Here is a 24,941-nt window from a genome sequence, read left to right on the forward strand (position 1 = left end):
TGAAGCAGTCCTAATTGTCAGGTTTTACCGCACTTTGTGAGGCTTTATCACATTTCCCAGGTTAAGATACTGGAGACTCACAGTATTGGAGATTTACATGATCCCGGACTAATAAGTAACAGTGCTGGGAGAGGACCAGAAGTCTGCATGCATCTGTAACCTAGGCAGTTCTCAACCCTCTGAGACCAAAGCTAACTCTCTGAATCTTAAGAACAGGGCTGTTTCTTCTTGGCTCTTCATAAGATCCATCAAGCCACAAGTAGAAGAACTCTACCGAAGGCCAATATCATTGAAAACACCTAACAAAAAAATTGAATGCATGTATTGAACAGAGTTTGGAGATTGTCCCAGGTATGGGAATTTCTGTCAAGTTCCTGTGCTCTCCTGTGCTTCTTTCCCTAGTTATGCCCCAGGAGCCTGCCTCCTCTGGAGGCAAGAAAGGATATCTCACCCTCTCCATGACTGTATTTTACAGGGCTAATCCACGTGCTGTGGTAATTAGGTAAGAATGGTAAGGTCAGATGCAGAGGACATTTACAGGTGAACGTTCATGACTGCATGTAGAAGAATGAGGGTTCTCAGCCTACCAGAGAACAATAGAATTTTCAAGAGCAGTATAGAAAATACCTTGGACTAAAGAATCAGTCCTGGTTCCTCTGAAAAAATGACCAGAGCTCTTAAATATGAGCCACCTTTCTATTTGTATTAGTAAAGCTTCCTCTAAGTCAATACTTGCCTTCAAAGTCATATATTCTCAAGTAGCTATACTGGCAGATGAACTATACTTGTCACTTGAAAGTGATCATAGGAGAGCTACCAAAACATCTTAAAATATGAAAAATTCAAAGTGCCTCACCACTTATAGAATTCCTTTATGAGGTTGCCTCCTCTTCAAGGTCATGCCAATTTACCTTCTGCCTAGCTCTTTGCGATACTCATCCTTTCTTTCCAAATTCTTTCTTTTTTTAGTCTAGACTCATAAGTTTAACCCTAAAAACAGTTTAAAAAGGAATTTGTTATGATTGTGTATTATGTCAGGCATTCAAATTCTTGAATGCTATAAGGACCTATGGATTTTTCATAAAAAAATTTATTGTGTCCTAATAAACTTAGTTAACATTTATGTTAGTTACTGTAATAAAATGCCATGAGCAAAAGCAACTGGGGTTTGAAATGATATATTTTATCATATTACTTCTAGCTTATCACCCAAGGAAGTCAAAGCAGGAACTCAAGATGTGAACCTGAAAGGAATACCTCATACAGCGTTCATAGAGGGGTGCTCTTTACTGTCTTGCTTTCATTGATTGTTCATCCTGCTTTTTTATAGCATTCAAGAATACCAGTCCAAAGATGGCTGTACCTACAGTGATCTGGACCCTCACCCTTCAAACATCAATTAAGAAACACAATGCAGGCTTGCACTTAGTACAATCTAGTGGGGGCATTTTCTCAACTGAGATTCCCTAGTCCAAAATTACTCTAGATTGTGTCCAGCTTATAAAAATTAGTCAGAAAAACTGATCTGTTGTCAATTTGATACACAAATACATCCCTGTTTAATCATAACATTTCAAAATAGACTTCTTACTAAAATTAATCAAAACCGATAAAGAAGGACATATCATTCTAATCAAAGGAACATTTAACCACATAGACAATATTATCCTAAATATGTATATATAAAATTCTGGTGTATCCATGTCATAATAAAACAAGGCATTGCTAAAATAAGAGGCCCAAAATAAAATATAGTAGATGACTTTAATATTCTAATTTCTTCAACAAAAAAGTCATATGAACATAAATAGAGAAAAACATTAGAGCTAAATGAAATAAAATGTCAAATGGCCTTAACAGGTTTATACAGACTCTTTCACCCAAAGTCAAAAGAATACATATTCCAGCACATGTAAGTTTCTCTAACATAGACCACATAATAGGAAACAAAACAAAGCTTTCAAAATCAGAAAGATTGAAAGAATTGCCTGCATTACCTATGTAAATGATCCAATAAGACTATATATTGAAAACAAACAAACCTGAAGAAAGTACACACAATTAGGGTGATTAAACAAATCAGTTCCAAATGAAGAATTACTCAATTTTTCTTGAAATTAAATGAAAACCCAATACAGCAAATCCTAGGGACCACATTATAAGTAGTCCTATAAGGGCAATTTATATGTACCTTGACTACATTAAAAAACGAGAAAGATCATAAATAAATAAACTAATTATTCAGCTCAGAAATTTGGCAAAATAAGAACAAACACAATTCAAATCTAGTGGACAGCTATAAGTAGAAAAAAATAAAGCAGAATTATTTTTGTTTTTTTATTGCATATTTTCTTTATTTACATTTCAAATGTTATTACCTTTCCCTGTTTGCCTTCTGGAAATTCCCTATCCCCTTCCCCACCCCTGCTTATATTAGGGTGCTCCCCTCACCCACCCACCCTCTCACTTCCACTCACCTGTGTGCCCTGAAATTCCCCTACACTGGGATATAAAGCCTTCACAGGACCAAGGGCATCTCCTCCAGTTGATGCCCTACGAGGCCTTCCTCTGCTACATATGCGGCTGGTGTCATATGTCCCTCCATGTCTATTCTTTGGTTGGTGGTTTAGTTCCTGTGAGTTCTGGGTTGTCTGATTGGTTGATATTGTTGTTCTTCCTATGGGTTTCAACCCCCTTAACTGCTTCAGTCCTTCCCCTAACTTCTCCATTGCAGTCACTGGTGCTCAGTCAGATGGTTGGCTGCAAGCATCCTCATCTGTATTGGTCAGGCTCTGGCAGACCCTCTCAGGAGACAACTCTATCAGGTACCTGTCAACTTGCACTTCTTAGCATCCAAAAAAAGTGTCTGGGTTTGGTAACTGACTGTATGTGGGATGAATTCCCAAGTGTGACAGTCTTTGGATGGCCTTTCCTTCAGTCTCTGCTCCAAACTCTGTCTCCGTATTTCCTCCTGTAAGTATTTTGTTCCCCCTTCTAAGCACTCACACTTTTGTCTTCCTTCTTCTTGAGCTTCATGTGGTCTATAAATTATATTATAGGTATTCCAAGCTTTTGGGCTAAAATCCAGTTATCAGTGAGTGCATATCATGTGTGTTCTTTTGTGACTGGGTTACCTCACACAGGATGATATTTTCTAGCTCCTTCCATTTACCTAAGTATTTCATGAAGACATTGTTTTAATAGTTTTAATAATGTGTAAGTATACAATATTTTCTTTATCCATTCCTTTGTTTAAGGATATTGGGGTTCTTTCTAGCTTCTGACTATAATAAGTAAGGCTGTTATGAACATAGTAGAGCATGTGTCCTTGAGTTATGTTGGAGCATCTTTTGGGTATATGCCCAGGAGTGGTATAGCTGGGTCCTCAGGGAGTGGAATGTCCAATTTTCTGAGGAACCTTCAGACTGATTTCCAGAGTGGTTATACCAGCTTGTAATCCTACCAACAATGGAGGAGTGTCCCTCTTATTCCACATCCTCACCAGCATCTGCTGTCACCTGAAATTTTTATCTTAGTCATTCTGACTGGTGTGAGGTAGAATCTCAGGCTTGCTTTAAATTGCATTTCCCTGATGACTAAGGATGGTAAACATTTCTTTAGGTGCTTCGTGGCCATTAATTCTTCAGTTGAGAATTATTTGTTTATCTCTGTACCTCATTTTTAATATGGTTATTTGATTCCCTGGATTCTAACTTACTGAGTTCTTTTTATATATTAGATATTATCCCTTTATCAGATGTAAGATTGGTAAAGTTCCTTTCCCAATGGGTTGGTTTCCATTTTGTCTTATTCACAGTGTCCTTTCTCTTAGAGAAACTTTGTAATTTTATGAGATCCCATTTGTAGATTCTGGATCTTAGAACATAAGCCACTGGTCTTCTGTTCAGCAAATTTTCCCCAGTGCCCATGTGTTCAAGGCTCTTCCCCATTTTCTCTTTATCCTTTTGAGTGTATCTGTTTTATTTGGAAGTCCTTGATCCTCTTGGCCTTAAACTTTGTACAAGAGGATAAGAATGGATCAATTTTCTTTCTTCTACATGCTGACCTCCAGTTGAACTAGCACCATTTGTTGAAAATGCTGTCTTTTTTCCACTGGATGATTTTAGCTCCTTTGTCAAAGACCAAGTGACCATAGGTGTGTGGGTTCATTTCTGGGTCTTCAATTCTATTCCATTGCTCTACCTGCCTGTCTCTGTACCAATAGCATATGTTTATTATTCTATTTCTCTGTAATACTGCTTGAGGATAGGAATGGTGATTCCCCCCCAGAAGTTCTTTTATTATTGAGAAAATTTTTGTTATCCTGGGTTTTTTATTATTCCAAATGAATTTTCAAATTGCTCTTTCTAACTCTATGAAGAATTGAGTGGGAATTTTGAAGGGGATGCTCATGGTTTGTCAGGATTAATATAGTTAAAATGGCTGTCTTGCAGAAAGTAATCTACAGATTCAATTCAATAGTCATAAAAATTAAAGCAGGAATTAATACACTGGAAATAAAAATACAAAGAAACAATGATACTTTGAATTGCTTTTTAAGAAGGTAAACATCTTTCTAGAATTAAAATGTGGGATAATATTTTTTATTGTTATCCTTCTCAAGTGAGTCTACCTAGACTGCTGAGTAAGGCATCCATAAGAGAAGCGCATTAACATATCCTTGGTCCAACTAAGCACAGGAAAGTGAGTACTCAAATTAACATAATCAGAAATGGACAGAGATATATTACAACAGACACAAACAGAATTCAGAACAAATAGGACATTTTAATTATCTATTCACTTGGAAATCCTAATAGAAAAGGATGAATTCCTAGATTTAGCCAAACCATCAAAATTACATCAAAAAGATCACCAACTATCCAGAGACATAACAAAAGAAGGATTCAAAATAGTAATAAAAAGGATTCTTACAAAAATAAATTTCAAGGTCAGATGGAATGAGTGTAGAAGTTTATCAGACTGTCAAAAAATATCTACAGCTAATTCTTAAGCTACTCAAAAGAAGTAAAAAATAAAAGTAGAAAGATCCTGAGAGACACACCCAGAATACAGCAAATACATAGGCGAATGCCAGCAGCTAACCACTGAACTGAGAACAGGACCCCCTTTGAAGGAATCAGAGAAAGGACTAGAAGAGCTTGAAGGGGCTTGAGACCCCATATGAACAACAATGCCAACCAACCATAGCTTCCAGGGACTAAGCTACTACCCAAAGACTATACATGGACTGACCCTGGACTCTGACCTCATAGGTAGCAATGAATAGCCTAGTAAGAGCACCAGTGGAAGGGGAAGCCCTTGGTCCTGCCAAGACTGAACCCCCAGTGAGTGTGATTTTTGGGGGTAGGATGGTAATGGGGGGAGGATGGGGAGGGGAAGCCCATATAGAAGTGGAGGGGGAGGGTTTAGTGGGATGTTGACCCAGAACCAGGAAGGGGAATAATAATCGAAATGTAAATAAGAAATACTCAAGTTAATAAAGATAAAAAATGTAGAAATAAATGGAGAGAGAGAGAGAGAGAGAGAGAGAGAGAGAGAGAGAGAGAGAGAGAGTAAATATATGGAGTACTCCTAAACTCATTCCCAAAGTCAGTATCATGCTGGTACCCGACACTCATAAAGATATAACAACAAAAACTAAAGACAATAGCTCTTGATATTCACAGATTCAAAAATGGTCAATAAAATAGTTACAGACATGCATGTCTTAGTTAATTTCCTATTCCTGCATGACTAAGGCAATATATTTTTTTAAAAAAAAATCTCTTAACTGAGAGCTTGCTTACAGTTTCAGAAGATGAATCCAGTTCATGACCTTTATGGTGGGCAGCACACCAGCAGCAGGCAGACATGTTACAAGAGCAGTCGTAGCTGATCCACAAGCAGGAACTTTCTGGGTCTGAGAGGCACCCCCCTCTGCTGTGGTTTCTTTAGACCCCAAAGCCTATATCGTATGACATACCTTCTCCAGATAGGTCTCACCTACTATTGTGCATAAACAATAAATCAATTGGGCACAAAGCATTCACATATTTGAGCCCACTGCTCTTGATCTCATTTAAACCACTATAATACATTAAATTTACTAATAAATAAGTAAACAATCTACAATGACTATGTTGATTTAATTATGCAAGGATAATTCAATATATGCAAATCAGAAATGTAATTAAACCACATCATTGGACTTAAATATAAAAATACCATGATAAGCTCAATAGATGCACAAAAGGTTTCTGCAAAAATCCAATATACCCTGGTGATAAAGGTTATAGAAGTAAGATTAGAAGGAACATATCTCAATATAATAAAGGCTAATATGAGAAACCAAAGGCAACATCATCCTGCATAAAACATCCCACTGACGTTAGGAATGAGATAGTGAAGTCTACTATCCTTACTCTTTTCAACATTGTACACAAAGTACTAGGTGAAGCAACAGGGAAAGAGAAAGAAATTAAATTGACAGGAACAGGAGAAAAAGTAAAATTCTCATGATTTACAGATAAAATACTGCTACTGCTACTACTACTACTACTACTACTACTACTACTACTACTAATAATAATAATAATAATAATAATAATAATAATAATAATAATACATAAGAGGTCCCAGAAATTCTGGCAGAAAACTTCTAAAATTGATAAATCATCTAAACAACATGGTAGGGGGCATAGTATCAATTTGACCATGTCATGTCTGGAAGAAAATACTTTAAAACATTCCATTTTAAATGTATTGTTGCTGTGAAGAGACACCATGACCAAGGCAACTTTAATAAACACAAACATTAATTGGGGCTGGCTTACAGTTTCAGAGGTTCAGTCTATTATTATCATGACAGGAAGCAGGGCAATTTGCAGGCAGACATGGTGCTAGAATATCCAAGAGTTCTACATCTTGATTCTAATGCAGACAGAAAGACACTGCCTTATGCAGACAGCCAAGAGGAGACTGAAATTCCATCCTGAGCAGTGCTTGAACTTAAAAGATCTCAAAGCCACCCACACTGTAACATACTTCTTCCAACAAGGCCACACCTCCTCCAAGAATGCCACACCTTCTATTAGTGCTACTCCCTAGGACCAAGCATTAAAACACATAAAACTATGTGTCCAAACTAATTTTTTTTTACTCCTTTTTTGGAAATGTTCGAAGAGCCCTAGAAACTATTATATAAATGTTTCGTTTATGGGTCTGTCATTAATTTTAATTTTCAGTATGTTTTGACCTAGTATGATGCTATGCAGAAACTTCTCCTTACTGCAAAAATAAATCTCTCTAACCAAAGCTAATTTCAGAACTCATTGAAGTACATCATAAATAAAAAAATATATACAAAGGAATTTAAGAGGCATGTCATATACCTTTAGAGAAATGTAGTATAATAGAGTCTATTGCATTCCAACAATGGACTTTTGATCAGGTTTAAGAAACCAGACATGAATTTCCCTTTGTATAGGTATTAGCCTGAAATCTAGTTGGATTTGGTTTGCCCCACTACAGAATTGACACTATTTTAGTAGTAGGCATTTCTTGCATGGGCAAATGATAATGTGTCTGCCAGAGTCAACAGATGAATAAACCTCATTGGTGACAGTTGTCAGCTAGTAACCTATGTAGTACCTTTGGGCATTATGAGGACTAGCCAATAGGGAAGAATTTTACAGTTCATTTCTAGTTTGATTTAGCTATACCTTATGATCAAAGCATGTGATAATTTAAACAGTCTTAGGTCTAGTGTTAGTGATCAACCACTAAAAGTGGCAATAAACTACATTGTTTTAGGAAAACAGTAAAATTTATAACCAAAAATTTCTAGACATTGAGATTTTCATTTAGTAATCACTGTCTTCTACTGTAGTTTTATTTACCCATGAAGAATAGCTCTAAAAAGGCTCCTTCTCTGTTTTCCTCTTATTTTTTTTATAGTTTAGGGTCTGAAAATGTCATATATATATATATATGTATATTTTGAACACACTACATGCTGTATTTCTAAATACATTTTAGATTACATACAATAGAAAAATTCAGACAATGATGGAAATCTAAATTATCAGGATTACTGTTTCTTAAATTATGTAAAGGTATATAAAACCGAAGAAACTCCAACTAATACATGATGAATAATATAGGTAAATGTGAATGAATTAAAACTGTGTGTTAAAATCAACATTTTTGTTAAATAGACTCATATTCTTCTTTGGATTTTAAGCTTCATTTAATATTATAAAATAATAGATGTGTTCACATAACCATGTATCCATTTAATAAAATTTATGAAGAAAAAGCTCAAATAAGCATTTCTTCATTTTACTCAGCTTAGAGAACAATATATTTAATTTTCCACGTATTATATACTTTATTCCCTGAGTTTCATTTTAGTGCTCTTTCTAACATATAGCACTAACCCTCTTTAAAAGATCTACCATGTTAAAATTTGGTGAACCACTGAATCTCATTTTTCCCCTCATGATAGCATTTACAACATTTACTCATGCTGTGATACTTAATGACAGTTCATTTAGTTTGATGTTACCACTCCCTTGTATGAATGTACAATTATTCATTTTTCTTTTTATGGCTAATAGACATTTAGTTATTTCTAGTTTGGAGGATTCTGAATATAGCCTTATAGATATTTATGTATATGCTGTTTGGTATGTATTTCTTTGCATTTTTAATGACAGGAGAGGAATTTTATATTAATGCTGGACATTTTCCACTTATTTGTTTTGCTTTAACTTGGTGTTTCTAATTTTGTTTTGCATAAAATATGCTAATGTTAATATTATGAGCATAAGAAAAGCACTGTGATCTAGCTTGAAAATAAGTTAGTTTTTAGTAGCCTCATATTTGTGCCTCAAGTGAGATTCATTTATAAGTTAAGGTAAACTTAATTTTATGCCTTTGTGGCCACATCATTTTGAACCGTATTTACTTATGCATAACCTGTCATCATTCACTTTCTGCCTAAGGTTATAAACATACAGTTTAAGGTTTTCTATTTATGTCTTGTAATTATATCATTGCCCAACCCTTCAACCTATATGTCTTCTTTATGAAATGAGAATAATATAATCTAACATTTAGTGTTGTCATGGGGATTGAATAAATATGCTAATTTGAAAGCACCTGCTGCATAATTTTCTGTGAATTTCATTGCCCCCTGACACTATTACCCCCTTATAGACATATCATATACCTCTGTGTCCCATAAAACAATATTTTTATGTTTCTATATCTGCATTTATATATAACATATTGATCCTTTGAAAGGGAGATTGCTTTGGTATGAGAGAATGTGTCTTCTTAAAATTCTTAGGTTAAAATCCTAACCCTCTGGTGACTGAAACATGGCTCAGTGGTTAAAGATTATTGTTGGGAAAGCTTAAGGTCCTCATAACTTACACTGGAAGAAGAATCCTCTAAGCTTTCTCTGAGGTCCTTCACATGTGTGCAGTGCTATACACAGACACACATACGCTCACAGACTTATGGACAAATAACATGGTAATTATTAAGAATTTATTATGATCATTATGATTATATTAAATATGCTAAATATTAAATAGCATTGAACATGGTATTACTATCCCTTGTACAACCTGAAAATATATAAACAATAAGCTTAGCTGAATGGGATCTTGATCCAAGGTCACCACTCCCTTCATTCCATTTAATAGCCTTGAACACAGGATTACCACCATTGTATTTGCTGGTGTCCCTTTAATACTTAAACCATACATTTTGTATTTTTATTTTCTAAGCTTGGTATGCATGCTCAAAATGTTTCCAAGTCAGAGTCTAAAGTTGGTTTGAGGCTTCCTGTGTTAATACAATTAATCTGAATCTTTTTACCTTTGCTTTGAGGCAAGGGAAAAATATCCAGCTATATTCTTGACCAAATTATTATAAGAACAATCTCTAGGCCACATAATAAAATTCTTCTCTGAGACATCTAGAGACAGGCCACAACAGTTCAAATTGCCCTCAGCACCACTGTCATCCATGCTTCTACAAAGTGGCCCATTAAGCCTCACTTAAAGCATTCCACTGATTTCCAATGACAAAGTCCTAAAATCCAGATCCTTCCAAACAAAATGTGTTCAGGCCTATCACAGCAAAACCTAGTCCCTGGTACCAAATACTGTCTTGGTTAAGGTTTCCACTGCTTTGAAGAGACACACCATGACTGAGGCTACTCTTATATGTAACCCATTTAATTGGGCTGGTTTAGAGTTTCCATTATCCATATGGATAGAAGCCTGGCAGCATCCAGGATAACACCATGCTATAAAGGAGCTAACTGTTGTACCTCTTGACCCAAAGGTAGCCAAAAGGAGATTGTTTTCAGCAAGTAGTCAGGAGGGGGGTCTCTTCTGCACTGGGTTGAGCCTGAACACTAGGAATCTTAAATCCTGCCTACACAGTTTTACACTTCCTCCAATAAGACCACACTTATTCCAACAAGGCCACACCTCCTAATAGTACTACTTCCTATGGGCCAAGCATGTTCAAGCCATAGCAATAACAAAATATTATGCAACATTTAAAATGGAAACCCTGGCATATAGGACAGCATGGATAAATCTAGAGCTTATAACACATTTGGGTTACCAAAACCAGAGACTATATAGCCCAGTGACCTAGGGTAAATCCAAATAATACTAGTCGAAAAGTAGTGATAAAATGAGTGTTAATGATATTCTTGTATATTGCTAGATTAGAGTCTTGTATAACCATCATCAGAAAAATTTCTTGTAGCAGCCAATGGGAACATATGAAGATCCACGAATAGACATTATGTGTAGAAGGAGAAACCTTGAAATATTCAGCCTTCAATGGGATGTCAACCTTCAATAGGAGATTTTTATCAAATCTCTCCTCTCCAAATTCAGGGAACTCTATGGAAGAGACAGAAAAAAAAGTGAAAGAGCCTGAGGAGATGGAGGATACGAAGAGAACATGGCAACCTAAACAGAGCCCAGGGTAGCATGCCCAGATCCTTTATGGATCTACACCTGGTTTTCAGTATATATCACATCTTTCAGGTTAGTGTTTTAGTGTAATTCCTGAGTATGCAGCAAATAATTCTTTTTATTGGATATTTCATGTATTTATATTTCAAATGTCATCCACTTTGCTGCCTTTCTCAGTTCTCCCTCCCCTTGATTCCATGAAGATGCTTCCACTCCCAACTCAATGCCCTGGTATTCCCTTTCACTGGGGAAAGAAGCCTTCACAGGATGAAGGGCTTCTCCTCTATTGATTCCAGACAATGCCATCCTCTGCTACATATGTGGATAGAACCATTCAGTGTATGCTTCTGAACGCCTTTTCTTGGGCTCTTCTTCTGTTGGTTTATCCTGTGCAACTTTGTGATAGTTTTTGTTTTATCTTTTTATATTTTATTGTTATACTTTACTACCAGTAAAAAGAATTTCTCAAAGAACTAATAAAAACTCAACTTACTCTCTATATATTAATATGTAATAAGTAAACAAATATGATTCCACAAAAGTCTAAACTTTATGAACCTATTCTTATATTAATGGCACAAATACAGAATGATAATTAACAAAGACATGAAAGGTTAATACCCTCTATGTTTCAAAAGCTTTATGCAACAAAATAAAAAAAACCCACTACTCTGTAATATATGTTGGGTAGATAAGGGAAAGTACTTTTGCAAAACAAATCAACCAACCTTACAAAAGGAAACTGCGTAACTTCAAAGGGTTGGTGTTTTTATTTTTACCAGTAATCATAGGTATAGATACACATAGTGACTATTACCAATATATAGATCTTTAATAATACATTTGTAATTTGAATTTAAAGCTATTACTTGTATGTTCTTTATGATCAGCATACTAAGTGTTTCTAGTTTAACAATGTGCCTTATAAAATATATTGCTCTCCAACAAACTGATAGCACTACAGTATTCCTATATCATGTGATGATGATGATAAAAATTGACTGAAATAGAAAAGCCACCCAAGTAAAGTAATATATATCTAAGTAACCACACTCTTTTCCTGCAGGGGGCCAGCCCTGACATTGGTCTTCTTTCTTGTTGGTTCTTCTTGCGGCAGCAGAGGGGGAAGAGTGTAGGCGGAGGGTAAGACTTTGTCTTATGAGATATTTAGGGTTGATGTATAATAATAATTTTACTTATCCAGGTCTAAGTTACTATGTTCCTGTAGCTGATTTACTTATCTATGTCTAAGTCACTATGCTCTGCTACTGTAGCTGACCCACCTTCTGTGTTCCTCTGAGGCCAGAAACTGCAGTCTCTGGCATTTAGCACCTCATTCTAAAACAGCAGGAGATTAAGTAGAGGATTAATTTCTAGAGACTTTTCCCTTTTGTCCCCATGCCTCTTGCTTGTCAGGCTAGGGGGAAGTTTGGAGCAATAAACTTCTATTGAACCAAGAGAAGTGAATAGCACTATAAAACTTTTACATAGCCAAAAATGCATATATGTACATAACTTCATACACGGATTCATAAATGCTCATTTATACATTTCCACTCAAAATCAGTTGGACCCACCTTACATACATTCTCACAGTTACATTCTTACACACACACACATGCATACATTCTCACAGTTACATTCTTACACACACATCCATACTTACATATTCATATGGAGCAAAAGACCAAGCATTGGTGCAGAAAGAACTCACTCATTCTGGATGAAAGATGAGCTCCAATCTTTATTACATAGTGAAAGAAATTGCTTCTACCAATTTAATGCTAAGTGAATTAAACCCAAGTTTGTAAGAGAAAAGGCTTCTTCCTTCTGCTCTCTCCAACTTCTTCTTTTTTCTTCTTTTCCTCTGCATTCTGCATATTGCTCTCTTATGTTACCTATAGTCTCTAAGTTATTCCTCTCAGCATTTCTTCTCAGCCCAGATCTTTTTAGCTCAGTTCTACTTAGCACAGGTCTTCTTAGCTCAAACCTGAATCTTCAGCTCAGTCCCTCTCCAGCTCAGCCCTTCTGTGTTTTGTCTTGTGTTTCTGTGTCCTCAGAACTTAAACATCTTTCAGAATACATGATCACGTGTTACAAAGTTCATCACAAGTTCATATGAAAAATCAAAGAATAAATTGAAATAGAAGTTTACAACAGAGAATGTTTACATGAATATCCATCAGGAGCAATTATCTAGTTAACAGTTCATCACCAGTGTCGGCTCTACAGGTTCACTGAAGGTCTAAAAACATACATAAGTTGCTAGTGAAGTTTTGTATAGATAAGCCCAGTCAATATCTTATCCTTTGTCCTTTCACCTGTAACAAATCATTTGTTCTCTTTTTATGATTCTTGATAATTGTTTTACAACCTCTTGGAATGTGTTCTGAGTAGGAGAAAGTCTGGTTACTAAGAGCAATTAACTGGTGACACCTGGGAGACTGGCAGAGTTCTCACTGCAGTTTTAATCATCAGAGAAAGACTTAATAGTGATCCCACTATAAAAGAGCTTAATAATCACGTTATAATTTTAAGAATTCTTATAGGATCATAATAAGACTTAAGAAGTCATCTATTTGTCTATATAGCATCACTACAAGACAGTACATCTTTGTAGGTCTGCAGAGATATGCTCAAAAAGGGTTCGCTATTACTCAATGATTGTTATATGTGTCTAATAATAACAACAGGAAAAGCATTTTAATAGCAGGAATCTTTCCCAAAATGAATCCCTTACACCTTTGCTTAATAAGGGCGAACCAGTCCCAGATTATATAATAATCCAAGGCTGGCCATTTCAGGATGATCACCTGCTAGCTATTAGATTTTCCTGTTATGGCTTCTGACATTTTCCTTCGCACTAAATTGATAGTTTATGATCTGATAGAAAATTGGTTTTATGGTCAATTATAAATATATGGCTATATGAATTTAGAAAAAAATCAGGATCTGTTAATTTTATAAAGAGCTTGGATATTTACTTCTTATGTTAAGTAATCAAAAGTATTAGGATTATGTTTGTCTTTATGAGTGTATTAATTATAAAATTAATTTTAAATGGGTATCATGATTTTCATAGTCATTTATAGGTACAAAAATTAGGTAGATTAGATTTCAGTTTGTTTCTTTTTCTTCCTGAAGTTGAGACCTGAGCCTCAGCCTGTATAGCACACCATTGTCCTACTGAACTACAACGTCAAGGTATTGGATTCATTTTTATTTTATGTACAATCTTATCAAAATATTGATATTTTGGTAAAAATAGCAGTTTCATTGTGGTGGTGGTGGTGGTTGTTGTGTGTGTGTATGTGTGTATGCACATGTGCTCACACATCTGTATTTGTGAGGAATTACAAAAGTTAAGAGACTTGAATTGAATGGAGATATGCAAATGAGGCTTTATTTCAAACATTTATGAAATATGAGATAGTTAAGTTCTTTCAAATAAGTGATTCCTGATGCTTTTTTATTTAGGTTTTTAATATAGTTTGTAGATAGTGAATAAAATATTAAACAGAGTACTTTGTTTTTGAATCATTTGGGATAAGTCTGTGCCTTGGAAGGAAATAGTGTAGTATATAATTTTCCATTTAGGGTAATATATTCTGTGTACTCCTACTCTCTGCATCTTGACCAGTACTGGTTTTTTATGTTACTCACCACCTACAGCAATCAAAGTTTCTCTGATAGCACATATGATCAATCAATATGAAAACTAGCTAATAGCAATGTAGCTTTCAAGTCAGTGTAAGTTTTATTTCCCCATGTTCTCTTATTCAGTTATGTGCTTTATTCAGTAATGCAATATTAACATCAAGTTCTGGAGGGTAATCAAGAACATTAGAAGTAGATTGTTGTTTCATGAAATATAAAATCAGCATCCCACAATACTGGCCGGTGGCCTTGGTCTGTCTCCAGAAGGCAGGCAGGTTGAGACGTCACTGTTTCCTATTTTGCCATGCATGTTCCCCTGCTTCCAAATTCCTGTGGTTGGTTGGGGTACAACAGGTAACACAATCGCTGGGCACAGAACCTAGCATCCTAATTTTACAAACTATTCTATGTTAGAAATCCTCTGGTATAAAGAAATACCCAATTTAAAAGAAGAAAGAGAGAGAGAGAGAGAGAGAGAGAGAGAGAGAGAGAGAGAGAGAGAGAGAGAAAGAAAGAAAGAAAGAAAGAAAGAAAGAAAGAAAGAAAGAAAGAAGGAAAGAAATCCTCTGCCACTCGAACCTCTGTTCATGGGAACTTTGAGAGCCTGTAGGAGAGAGTGACTTCAGAGCTCTAAGTCAACAACTCCAGAAGAAGTAACCCAATTCTGGCAAGGAACATTTATATTTATTAGTCACTAGTGTCAAATAAGGGTAATTGTTGCCTCAGAATAGACTGACTATATTTTAAATCTTTTTATGTTTGTGAATAGAAATATTTTAGGAAGATTTTACAGCAGTATGTTTTTGCAAAACCTTTTCAAAATGCCTTTAGTGTTATCCATTTTACCAATTATTCCCTTGTCTATCCTGTCCTGCCCTCCCCAACCCCAATTCAACCCTTCCTTTCCATAATTACCTTTGTACCCACTAAATAATGACATCATTTCTCCCCTCATTTAAAAGTACCTCCCATTGTACTTTTAGTAATTTTCTGACCACCAAGAATACTCAAAATGAAACATTTATCTGGAGATTCAAAGCTAAGAGTCACAAGTGGGAGAAAGTACATAATGTTTGTCTTCCTGGGCATTGGCTAGTTCATTCAGAATGATTGTTTCCATTTATATCCATTCATCTTCAGATTTCATTTTTTAATATAACAGAAAAATTACACTGAATAAACAGATCATACTTTCATTATCCATTCAACAATTGAGGGACTCTGATCATTTCCTGGTTAGAATGAATAGTTTGACATTGAACATGGATGACCAAATACAAGGATCTCTATTACAAGATACAGAGACCTTTGGGTATATGCCTAAGAATGGTATAGCTGGATATTGTGGTATATGCATTTCACAATAACTTCCATAGTAGCTATATCAGTTTGTACAATCACTAGCAGTGAAGTCTTCCCCATTTTCTATAGCCACACCTACATCCACACCAGTATCTTTCATATATTCATTATTAATATATATGTATGGATGCCATTTTGACTGAAGGAAATATAAAATTTCAAAAGCCACTGTTTGGTTTAGTTTTGGTTGTTGTTGTCATCGTCATCGTCGTCGTCATCGTCGTCGTCATCGTCGTCGTCGTCGTCGTCGTCGTCGTCCTCCTCCTCCTCCTCCTCCTCCTTCTCCTCCTCCTCCTCCTCCTCCTCCTCCTCCTCCTCCTCCTCCTCTTCTTCTTCTTCTTCTTCTTCTTCTTCTTCTTCTTCTTCTTCTTCTTCTTCTTCCTCTTCTTCTTCTTCCTCTTCTTCTTCTTCCTCTTTGTGTCTTTTTCTCCTTCTTTCTCTCTTTCTTTGTTTGTTTCTTTCTTCTCCATTTCTTTTTGACTTTCTGTGTGAAAGAGTCAATGTTTCTTTTCGCATAGCCTTGGCTGTCTAGTCTGGTCTCATCCTCACAGAAGTCTGCCTGCTACTGCCTCTGGAATGCTGGGATTAAAAAATGTTTGCCACCACTGCCAGGCTTCAAAGAAGTATTAATATCCATTTTTGTGATGACCAAGGATTCTTGTTATATTAATTCACTTTTCTTTGTTTAAATGAAGTAGTTAGTTTGGTTAACTGAACGATTAAGAGGAACAGATTAATAACATATCTAGATTTCATAAAGACTTCAGCAATAATCATATCTTTTCAAGTATACTGCACAATGAAACTATGTTTTAAGTAAATATTGTTTTATCCCTTTCACTACAGGCAAAATAGTTGAATACAAATTCAGGTTTATTCGAATATAACACATAGTACACAATAATTAAACATTCTTAAATATTTCCTTTTCTAGGTTTTCTAAATTGTGTAAATGTATATGTTGTAATTTGATTGTGTGTGTGTGTGTGTGTGTGTGTGTGTGTGTGTGTATACTCTTCCTTCAAAATTCTTCCATTACCACTTCCATGTCCCTGTCAATGTTTAATGTTCTCTATTTTTCTTGTTTATTGACTATTTTGACTATTTCACTTGTGAGTACTCTATTTACATTTGTACTTTCTCACCCTTCAACTCCTCCCTCCTCCCATGCATGTTACTCATTCTCAGATTATTCAGATTATTGGACTTTTGTTCTTTAATTCCTATTGTTACACGCACACAGACAGCACACAGACACACACACACATTGTCTACCGAGTTTATTTAGTTTTGCTCATATATATGCATAATTTGAAATTTGATAATCTATCAGATAGATCATCACTGGATAGGATGGATTATCTCTCCCAAATCAGTCACTATATGCTTGTTGCATTTCATCTAGGAGTGGGACTTCTTGAGAGGTACCTCATAGGTGGCATGTCAATTTGTGCTGTCATTTTTAGGTATTATTTAAATATCCATATTGATGAGATTTAATGGGTCTGCTTTTCTGTCATATGGAGAAGATACTATCTTGGAGCAGATCTTCTGCTCAGGCTTCCAGATCCTATAGTCTTCCTGTCTCCCCCTCCAAGATCTTTCCTGAGGTTTTTATAATAAAAGTTTTGCTATAAACATATCATCTGGGTCTGGGCACCCCACAGAAATTTATTCTTTGTACAGTTGTTTCTTTTCATAATGGTCACAGTATACTGTGAAAAGAAGCTTCTTAGATACAGGATGAAAGCTAATATTGCCTGCAGGTATAAAGATAAGTACTTAGGATGAAGTTAGATATTATATGATTTTCGTAAATGGAAGTAGTAGATTGTCAAAAACCATGTCCTCATGGCACATGGGTTGTAGGATAGGTTTAAGAGTCAGATATGAATTTCCTGCTACTTAGCTGCCTATAGTTAAACTTGACAGCTATTCTTACCAGCAGAATATTAGTCTCATTACTGCACCTTTAAGAAAAGTTTGCTTTTCTGGTCATTGATGTGTATTGGTATTAAAGCTGAATAGAACTATTTGTTGTTCCTATAGCAAAGAAAATAAAATAGGTCAATAAATTGAGGAAGTAGCTCCTAAGGTAAGGGAGAATGTTGTCCAGCTATACATTTGATAAAGGATTATTGTCCAGAATATATAAAGCACTAAAATAAAGAAAAGAAAAGAAAAATAAAGGGAAAAAGAAAACAGAGTCAACAATCAAGTGAGGCAATTAAAGAAGATTCTCAAAAAAGAAATAGAAATGATTAAATGAAATATTTCCAAAAAAGTTTTCTACATCCATAACAATCAAGGAAACAGAAATTAAAACAGGTTTGGTAAGGTTTCATGTTACCCAACTAAGAGAGATAAAGAGGGGAAAAAAAGCAAATTGAAACAAATGAACAAAGAAACAAATCCTGATGTAGATATCAAGAAAAGGGATCACACTTTTACTTTTGGTGAGAATGTGCTGCTGTTTTGAGAATCGGTGTAAACAATTTTAACAAACCAAAACATGTAGCTACCATGTGACCGATCTGCACCATGATCCCTCTATTACTTCACATACTACTCCACAGATATTTAAGCAGCCGTGTTCATTGTGACTCTATTTTTTTTTAAAACAACTCAATGATGTCTGTGATTGTTGCTCATAGGGTCATGAGTATAGGGAATCTTCTGGAGGATGTATAATTTATGACATGCCACAACCCTGAGAAAAACTGTATTTTCTTTCTCCCAGGAGCAATCAAGTGCCAATAACTGTCAGCTGTTTTTGGCACTTGGCGGATACTTCTCCCATGCATGCTATGATGTTGAGTGGCTCTCTTCTAGGTCTTGTGAACAACTGTGAGTTCATAAATGTAGCAGCCTTGTTATATCCAGAATACAGTATTTTGAGATATTCATCACCTACCTTTGGCTCTTCAAATCTTTCTGTCACTCTTCCACAATTTTCTCTGAACCTCCTGAACAGGTGATATTACAGATTTTCCATTCATGGCTAAGAACTCATTTACATTCGTGGCCCATTTATTCTCTTTATTTTAAATATTTTCATCTTTATATGTAGAGCATTTACTTCAAGAAAATTGTGATAACATATGGTCATAAAGATAAGTGTTTAGAAGTTAGTTTTATGCTGCATGGATTCAGCAAGTATTAGGCTGTATCCTAGGACATACAGCTTCCTTAACCATGAATTGTCTGTCAGATTTATACTACCAGGTATGATTTCCCACCGGTGGAGCTGAACCTGAATTCAAAAAAAAAAAACAAAAACAAAAAACAAAAAAGACTATTGGTTAACCATGTAACATTAATGTTATTAATGGATTATTTGTCATTACTGTGCCTAGTGGTATATATAAATGAGTAAGATTGTTGATGAATTTTCTCTCCCAGCAGCCTATATTCCATCATCCTGTATGGTGTATGGTATACAGAAGAAGGGCAACTTCAAGTCATCACTAGCTTGATTTCTTCCTCTTCTGTGACCAAACTTTAAGGTCTTCAGCAATAATGACTGAGCACCAAATTCTGATAGTTAGCCAATAAAAATGATGGTAAAATTCATTATAATTTATTGAGGAGTGAACTCTGGGCCTCCCCTAATGAATAAATCAAGGACAGAGATATTACTACTGGCACAGAGATTTTTGTTTCATAACCCATGACACTTGGAAGGAGAATTATCTCTCCTTGCAGGACAATTTCAAATATATTTTGAAAATATAGATTTTCAGAAGCATATAAAAGAGTAAGTTTCTGTATGGCTTTTAAAAGCATTCTTAATATTAATGATCATCCTCCACTCTGTCTTTCAATGAGTTCCTTTACCGATCCCCATTACTCTCCTTTCAATTTTGAGTGACATTATATATAGATAATATTAGAGGTATATAATTAAATGTGTAATTAAGTAAGATGGGTATGTTGCTGGTTACACAGGTCTAATTTAAACATAGGTTATTAGTTTTCTACTTTGGGAAATATAAAGAAGATATACTTTTCCACATCACTATTGATCACTGGAACATCCCTGAATATTATGCAAGACAATTATATAGAATAATGTGGAAAATATAGAAGATTTCATAATGTTTAGAAAGTCCAAATCCTAATGAAAACTGATGACCAGGCATAAGTACACAACATAAATATAGGCAACATAGGCAACATGCCCATATACATAAGATAAAACCACATGAAAACTATTTTTTCTTCATATTTATCTTAGGAGTTTGCAGGTGTGACATTTCAATAATTTATCTTCAATTTTGGTTATTAAAGACTTATGAGCTTTTAATATTTCTTACCTATCTACATTCTAGTTTGAATTTCTGTATTTTTTCTTCTTTATTGGTTTCATGAAGAGTAGGCAGCCTCATTTTGTGGTTAAAATCTTTATTTACATTTTGATTACAGAAAACAGAATGCCATGATGGCAATAATAATTCAAAAGGATAGAACATATTGATGTGAATTAAAAATAGAAGCATCTATTATACAATAAAAGTTATAAAGGGAATTAAGATGAATACATAGGAGATAACCTAACAGTTTATAAGGTGAAAAATAACCACATGGTGCTAGGAAGCATCAGTAAAGGAGGATGTGAAATGTCAAACGTTAACAAAAGCAAATTAGAAAAAAGAAAAAAATAGATTGGATGAAATCATAAGAATTAATCAAAAACAGGAGTAAATTCAGACAAAATTAATCATAAAGAAAATAAACAAAATAACAAAATAACAAAATAACAAAAAAGAAAATAGTTATTGTTTCTTCTTCAATGAGGATGTTGATATTTTTCCCTCATAGATTCTGTTACATTTTAGTTTGTGTGTGTCAGACAGCTGTTTTATTTTTCTCTTTTGAGTCCAAGCAGGTTAAAACGGAGAGCTATTTTCAGGTTGAAGTCCTTCCAAGCAGTGTGCATCTATTATTCTCTCTGGCCAGCTGGCAGTATACAGAATAGTCAAACCAAACATTCTCCACTGGCTGGGCATGAGGCTATGATTTGTCCTGTGTTCCCTGCACTCACAGATGTCCTTCCTATTACTCTTGTTCATATTCATAGTCATTGCTCTGTCTTTACCAGAGTTCAAACTCAAACACCTTTGTTTGTTGGCTTCACTGTATGATATGGCTTCTGGCTTACACTTCCCGCGTTTACAGATCTATTTTCAATTTGTTAGCACTGCATGGCTTAGGTTTGCAAGTATAACTATACCTATAAACCTGAATTCAATTTATGAGTAATTTCTTATTTTCTGCATCTTCATTAATTCTCATGGTAGCCATGTCAGCATTCAGAAATAGAACAGCTTTTACAGACTAGAAATTTCAAACTATATTTTTTTTGCTAATGTTAGTTCAGTTAATTGACTCTACTACATCTCCTAACATAATAGATTTCTAAGTCACGAGTGTCTTACTTCTAAGTGGCATCACGCTATATGAGAAAATGATCTCCAGTAATAACCATTATATTTCTAGCTAATACAACTAAAGGGAATTTCCTTTCCTTTTTGTTTGAATTGCATTGACTATAATTCTCTTTCTTTCCTATGTAAGTATTTACTTTGAATTTGTTCTTTCACAATTTTGTACATGTTTTGGTCATATTCACCTTTCCTACCACAACTTTTCTCAGATCGACTTGCCCTCCTTCTTCTGCCCACCCTACTTCGTGTTTTTATAAAGCATCATGTCAAGTTTTTGCTGCCTAAATATTTCTGATTTTCTGGTCTTTCACAAGAGTATGCCCTACCTAGTAGGGGATATACTCTTACAGAAAACTGACCCCCACTCTCCCAGTAGCTTATAATTGCTAATAATTCTTCAGCCACAAGTATGTTCCCCCCAACTCAGGGTTGGGTTTTAGTTTGGCCTGACCTTGAGGAGATTTTATACCTGTGTGGGGTTGCCTTGTTGTAACCAGAAGACACTCTTCCTTAGAGTTAGTCATCATCTTCGTTTTTCATACTCTTTCTACTCCTTCTCTTACATAAAGGTCTCTGAGACTCAGGAGGAGATGTGGTACATATGTTCCAGTTAGGGTTAGTCATTCTGCAGTCTCTTAATCTCTGCACTTTGGCCAGGTATGGGTCTGTTTGTAATTTAACCATCGACTGCAAATAGAACATTCTCAATAATGGTTGAGAGATGCATTAATTTGTGGTTATAATTAATACATCATTTGGAGTTGCTTTAAATACTATGTCCATTTAGAAAAAAATAATAGTAGTAGTTTTTCTTTCTAGGCCTATGGCCTATATAGGTATATGTATTTGGTCCGAGTAATGGTGCTAGATATGGGTTTCTTCTTATGGCAGGAGGACACAAATCCAATATGGAAGTGGGACATTATCCCCATGAATTTCATGCCACTATTGCAACAGTGGTCATGATTTTCCAGGGCAATCTTTGTGATACTTTGCAGGATATATTCCTCTTTTAGCGTGCATAGGAGATTCCAGCACTGTGGAAGGAAGCTAATATGAAATTAAGGTTTCATGTCTATACTGGCCTGATTTCTTCTTGAAAATAGCTCAAATATGTGGTATTTTAATCAATAGGGTCTTACTGTCAAGAACTAGAAGGTAATAAGAAACAATGGCAATACTCTGTAGTGATTAGGGGTTTATATGGTATCACTAACAACTTTAGAAAAAATAACCCATTCCTGGCATTGAATTTATATTACTAGTCTGGTTCCTACTAGACTTTTCTTGCCTTGTTTGCAGGTAATTCCGTTTTAACTACTTTTATGTATGTATGCATATACATAATATAATTATACCATATATATATTACTATATCCATATAACACTATACATATGTAAACAGTAGGAAACTTCTACAGTAGCAGGTTTTTAAATGTTCTTTATCCTTCATCATACATTCTCTGATAATTTGTTGTCTACTTCTCCACACCAAATCATGACCACTGTTGTAAGAGTAGAAGTTAGACTCTGAAAAATCAAAAACTCTATTAAAAATTGGATACAAAAATAAACAAAGAATTCTCAACTAAGGAATACTGAATGGCCAGAAAGCACCTAAAGAGATGTTCAACAAAATACCCTTGGCAGGGAATAGGGAGGCAAAGTTTCGAACAGAGGCAGAAGGAACACCCATTCAGAGCCTGCCCCACATGTGGCCCATACATATACAGCCACCCAATTAGACAAGATGGATGAAGCAAAGAAGTGCAGACGGACAGGAGCCGGATGTAGATCGCTCCTGAGAGACACAGCCAGAATACAGCGAATACAGAGGCGAATGCCAGCAGCAAACCACTGAACTGAGATCGGGACCCCCGTTGAAGGAATCAGAGAAAGGACTAGAAGAGTTTGAAGGGGCTTGAGACCCCATATGAACAACAATGCCAAGCAACCAGAGCTTCTAGGGACTAAGCCACTACCCAAATACTATACATGGACTGACCCTGGGCTCCAACCTCATAGGTAGCAATGAATAGCCTAGTAAGAGCACCAGTGGAAGGGGAAGCCCTTGGTCCTGCCAAAACGGAACCCCCAGTGAGTGTGATTGTTGGTGGGAGGGCGGTAATGGGGGAAGGATGGGGAGGGGAACACCCCTATAGAAGGGGAGGGGGAGGGGTTAGTGGGATGTTGGCCCAGAAACCGGGAAGGGGAATAACAATCGAAATGTGAAGAAGAAATACTCAAGGAATTAAAAAAAAAGATGTCCAACATCCTTAGACATCAGGGAAATGCAAATAAAAACAAACCTGAGGTTCTACCTTACACTGGTAAAATTCTTACAATTAACAGTATCTTGAAAGTTCACATTGTTGAAATACATAATAAGATTATATTTAAATTATCTATATTTTAAAACAGGAAAAGTATATGAATCCCAAATCCATATATAATATTACAAATGGAAAAATAAAGAAACCACTAAATTTAATACAAGTAATTTAGCAAGGTTGGTAAAGATACACAATATTAAATGAACTTATAATCACTGTATTTAAAATGAAAGAGAAATTTGAAAGTGAAACTAAAAGGAAATTTTCATTAAATTGTAAAGATGAATAAATTATGAGAAAATACAAGTTGAAATTATTCAAAACTATACAAAATTGTTGAAAAATTAACTAGAAATATCCTCTACATTTTAAGGATTGGAAATTTAAAATTCTGAAATGAGAATGTGTTTCTAACTTATTTGTATATTGAATTCAATTACTATTATAATTCTATGAGCAACTTCTTATTAACATTTAATAAAAAATCTTTAGAACTCAAGAGGATGTAAGATGATATTAAAAAAACTGGTATTAAATAAATGGCACATTCTGATTTCAAAGGTTACTTCACTAATTAACACATTCTAGTATTTACAAAGGAAAAGAATAATGCATTGTTATTGAAGTCTAAAAGTAAACAGATTTTTAAATTTTATTCATATGTGAATATTAATAATATAAAATTTAGCCTCTCAACTATTTAAATGTATAATATTTCTTAAATTATTGATTCTTTACAGTCCCATAAAACACTTTCTGTCTTCAGAACTTATTAACTTCTATAAATGAAACTCTATTCTGCTCAATGATATCTTCATTATATCTTCTTTCACCACTTATTCACCACTGTTTTACCTTTCTTTCTTTGAACATGATTGTTCTGTGTATCTGAGACAAATAGAATTAAGTTTGAGGATTTGTTTGATTGTTATTTTGTTAACGGTATTGTTTCATTTAATATAATATCCTCAAGTTTTTCTGTGTTGTACTATTTATCAGAATACTCTATTTTTAAGGCTAAATATTCTGTTTGTTATAATTGAACAGTATTCCATTAGTTAGTTTAAATGATGAGTCTATTTAAGAGTCTATTCTATTCAAAAAAAAAGCAAAAGATAAGCATCTCTAAA

The sequence above is a fragment of the Rattus norvegicus genome, chromosome X, assembly GCF_036323735.1.
Source record: "Rattus norvegicus strain BN/NHsdMcwi chromosome X, GRCr8, whole genome shotgun sequence".
Classification (NCBI taxonomy): domain Eukaryota; kingdom Metazoa; phylum Chordata; class Mammalia; order Rodentia; family Muridae; genus Rattus; species Rattus norvegicus.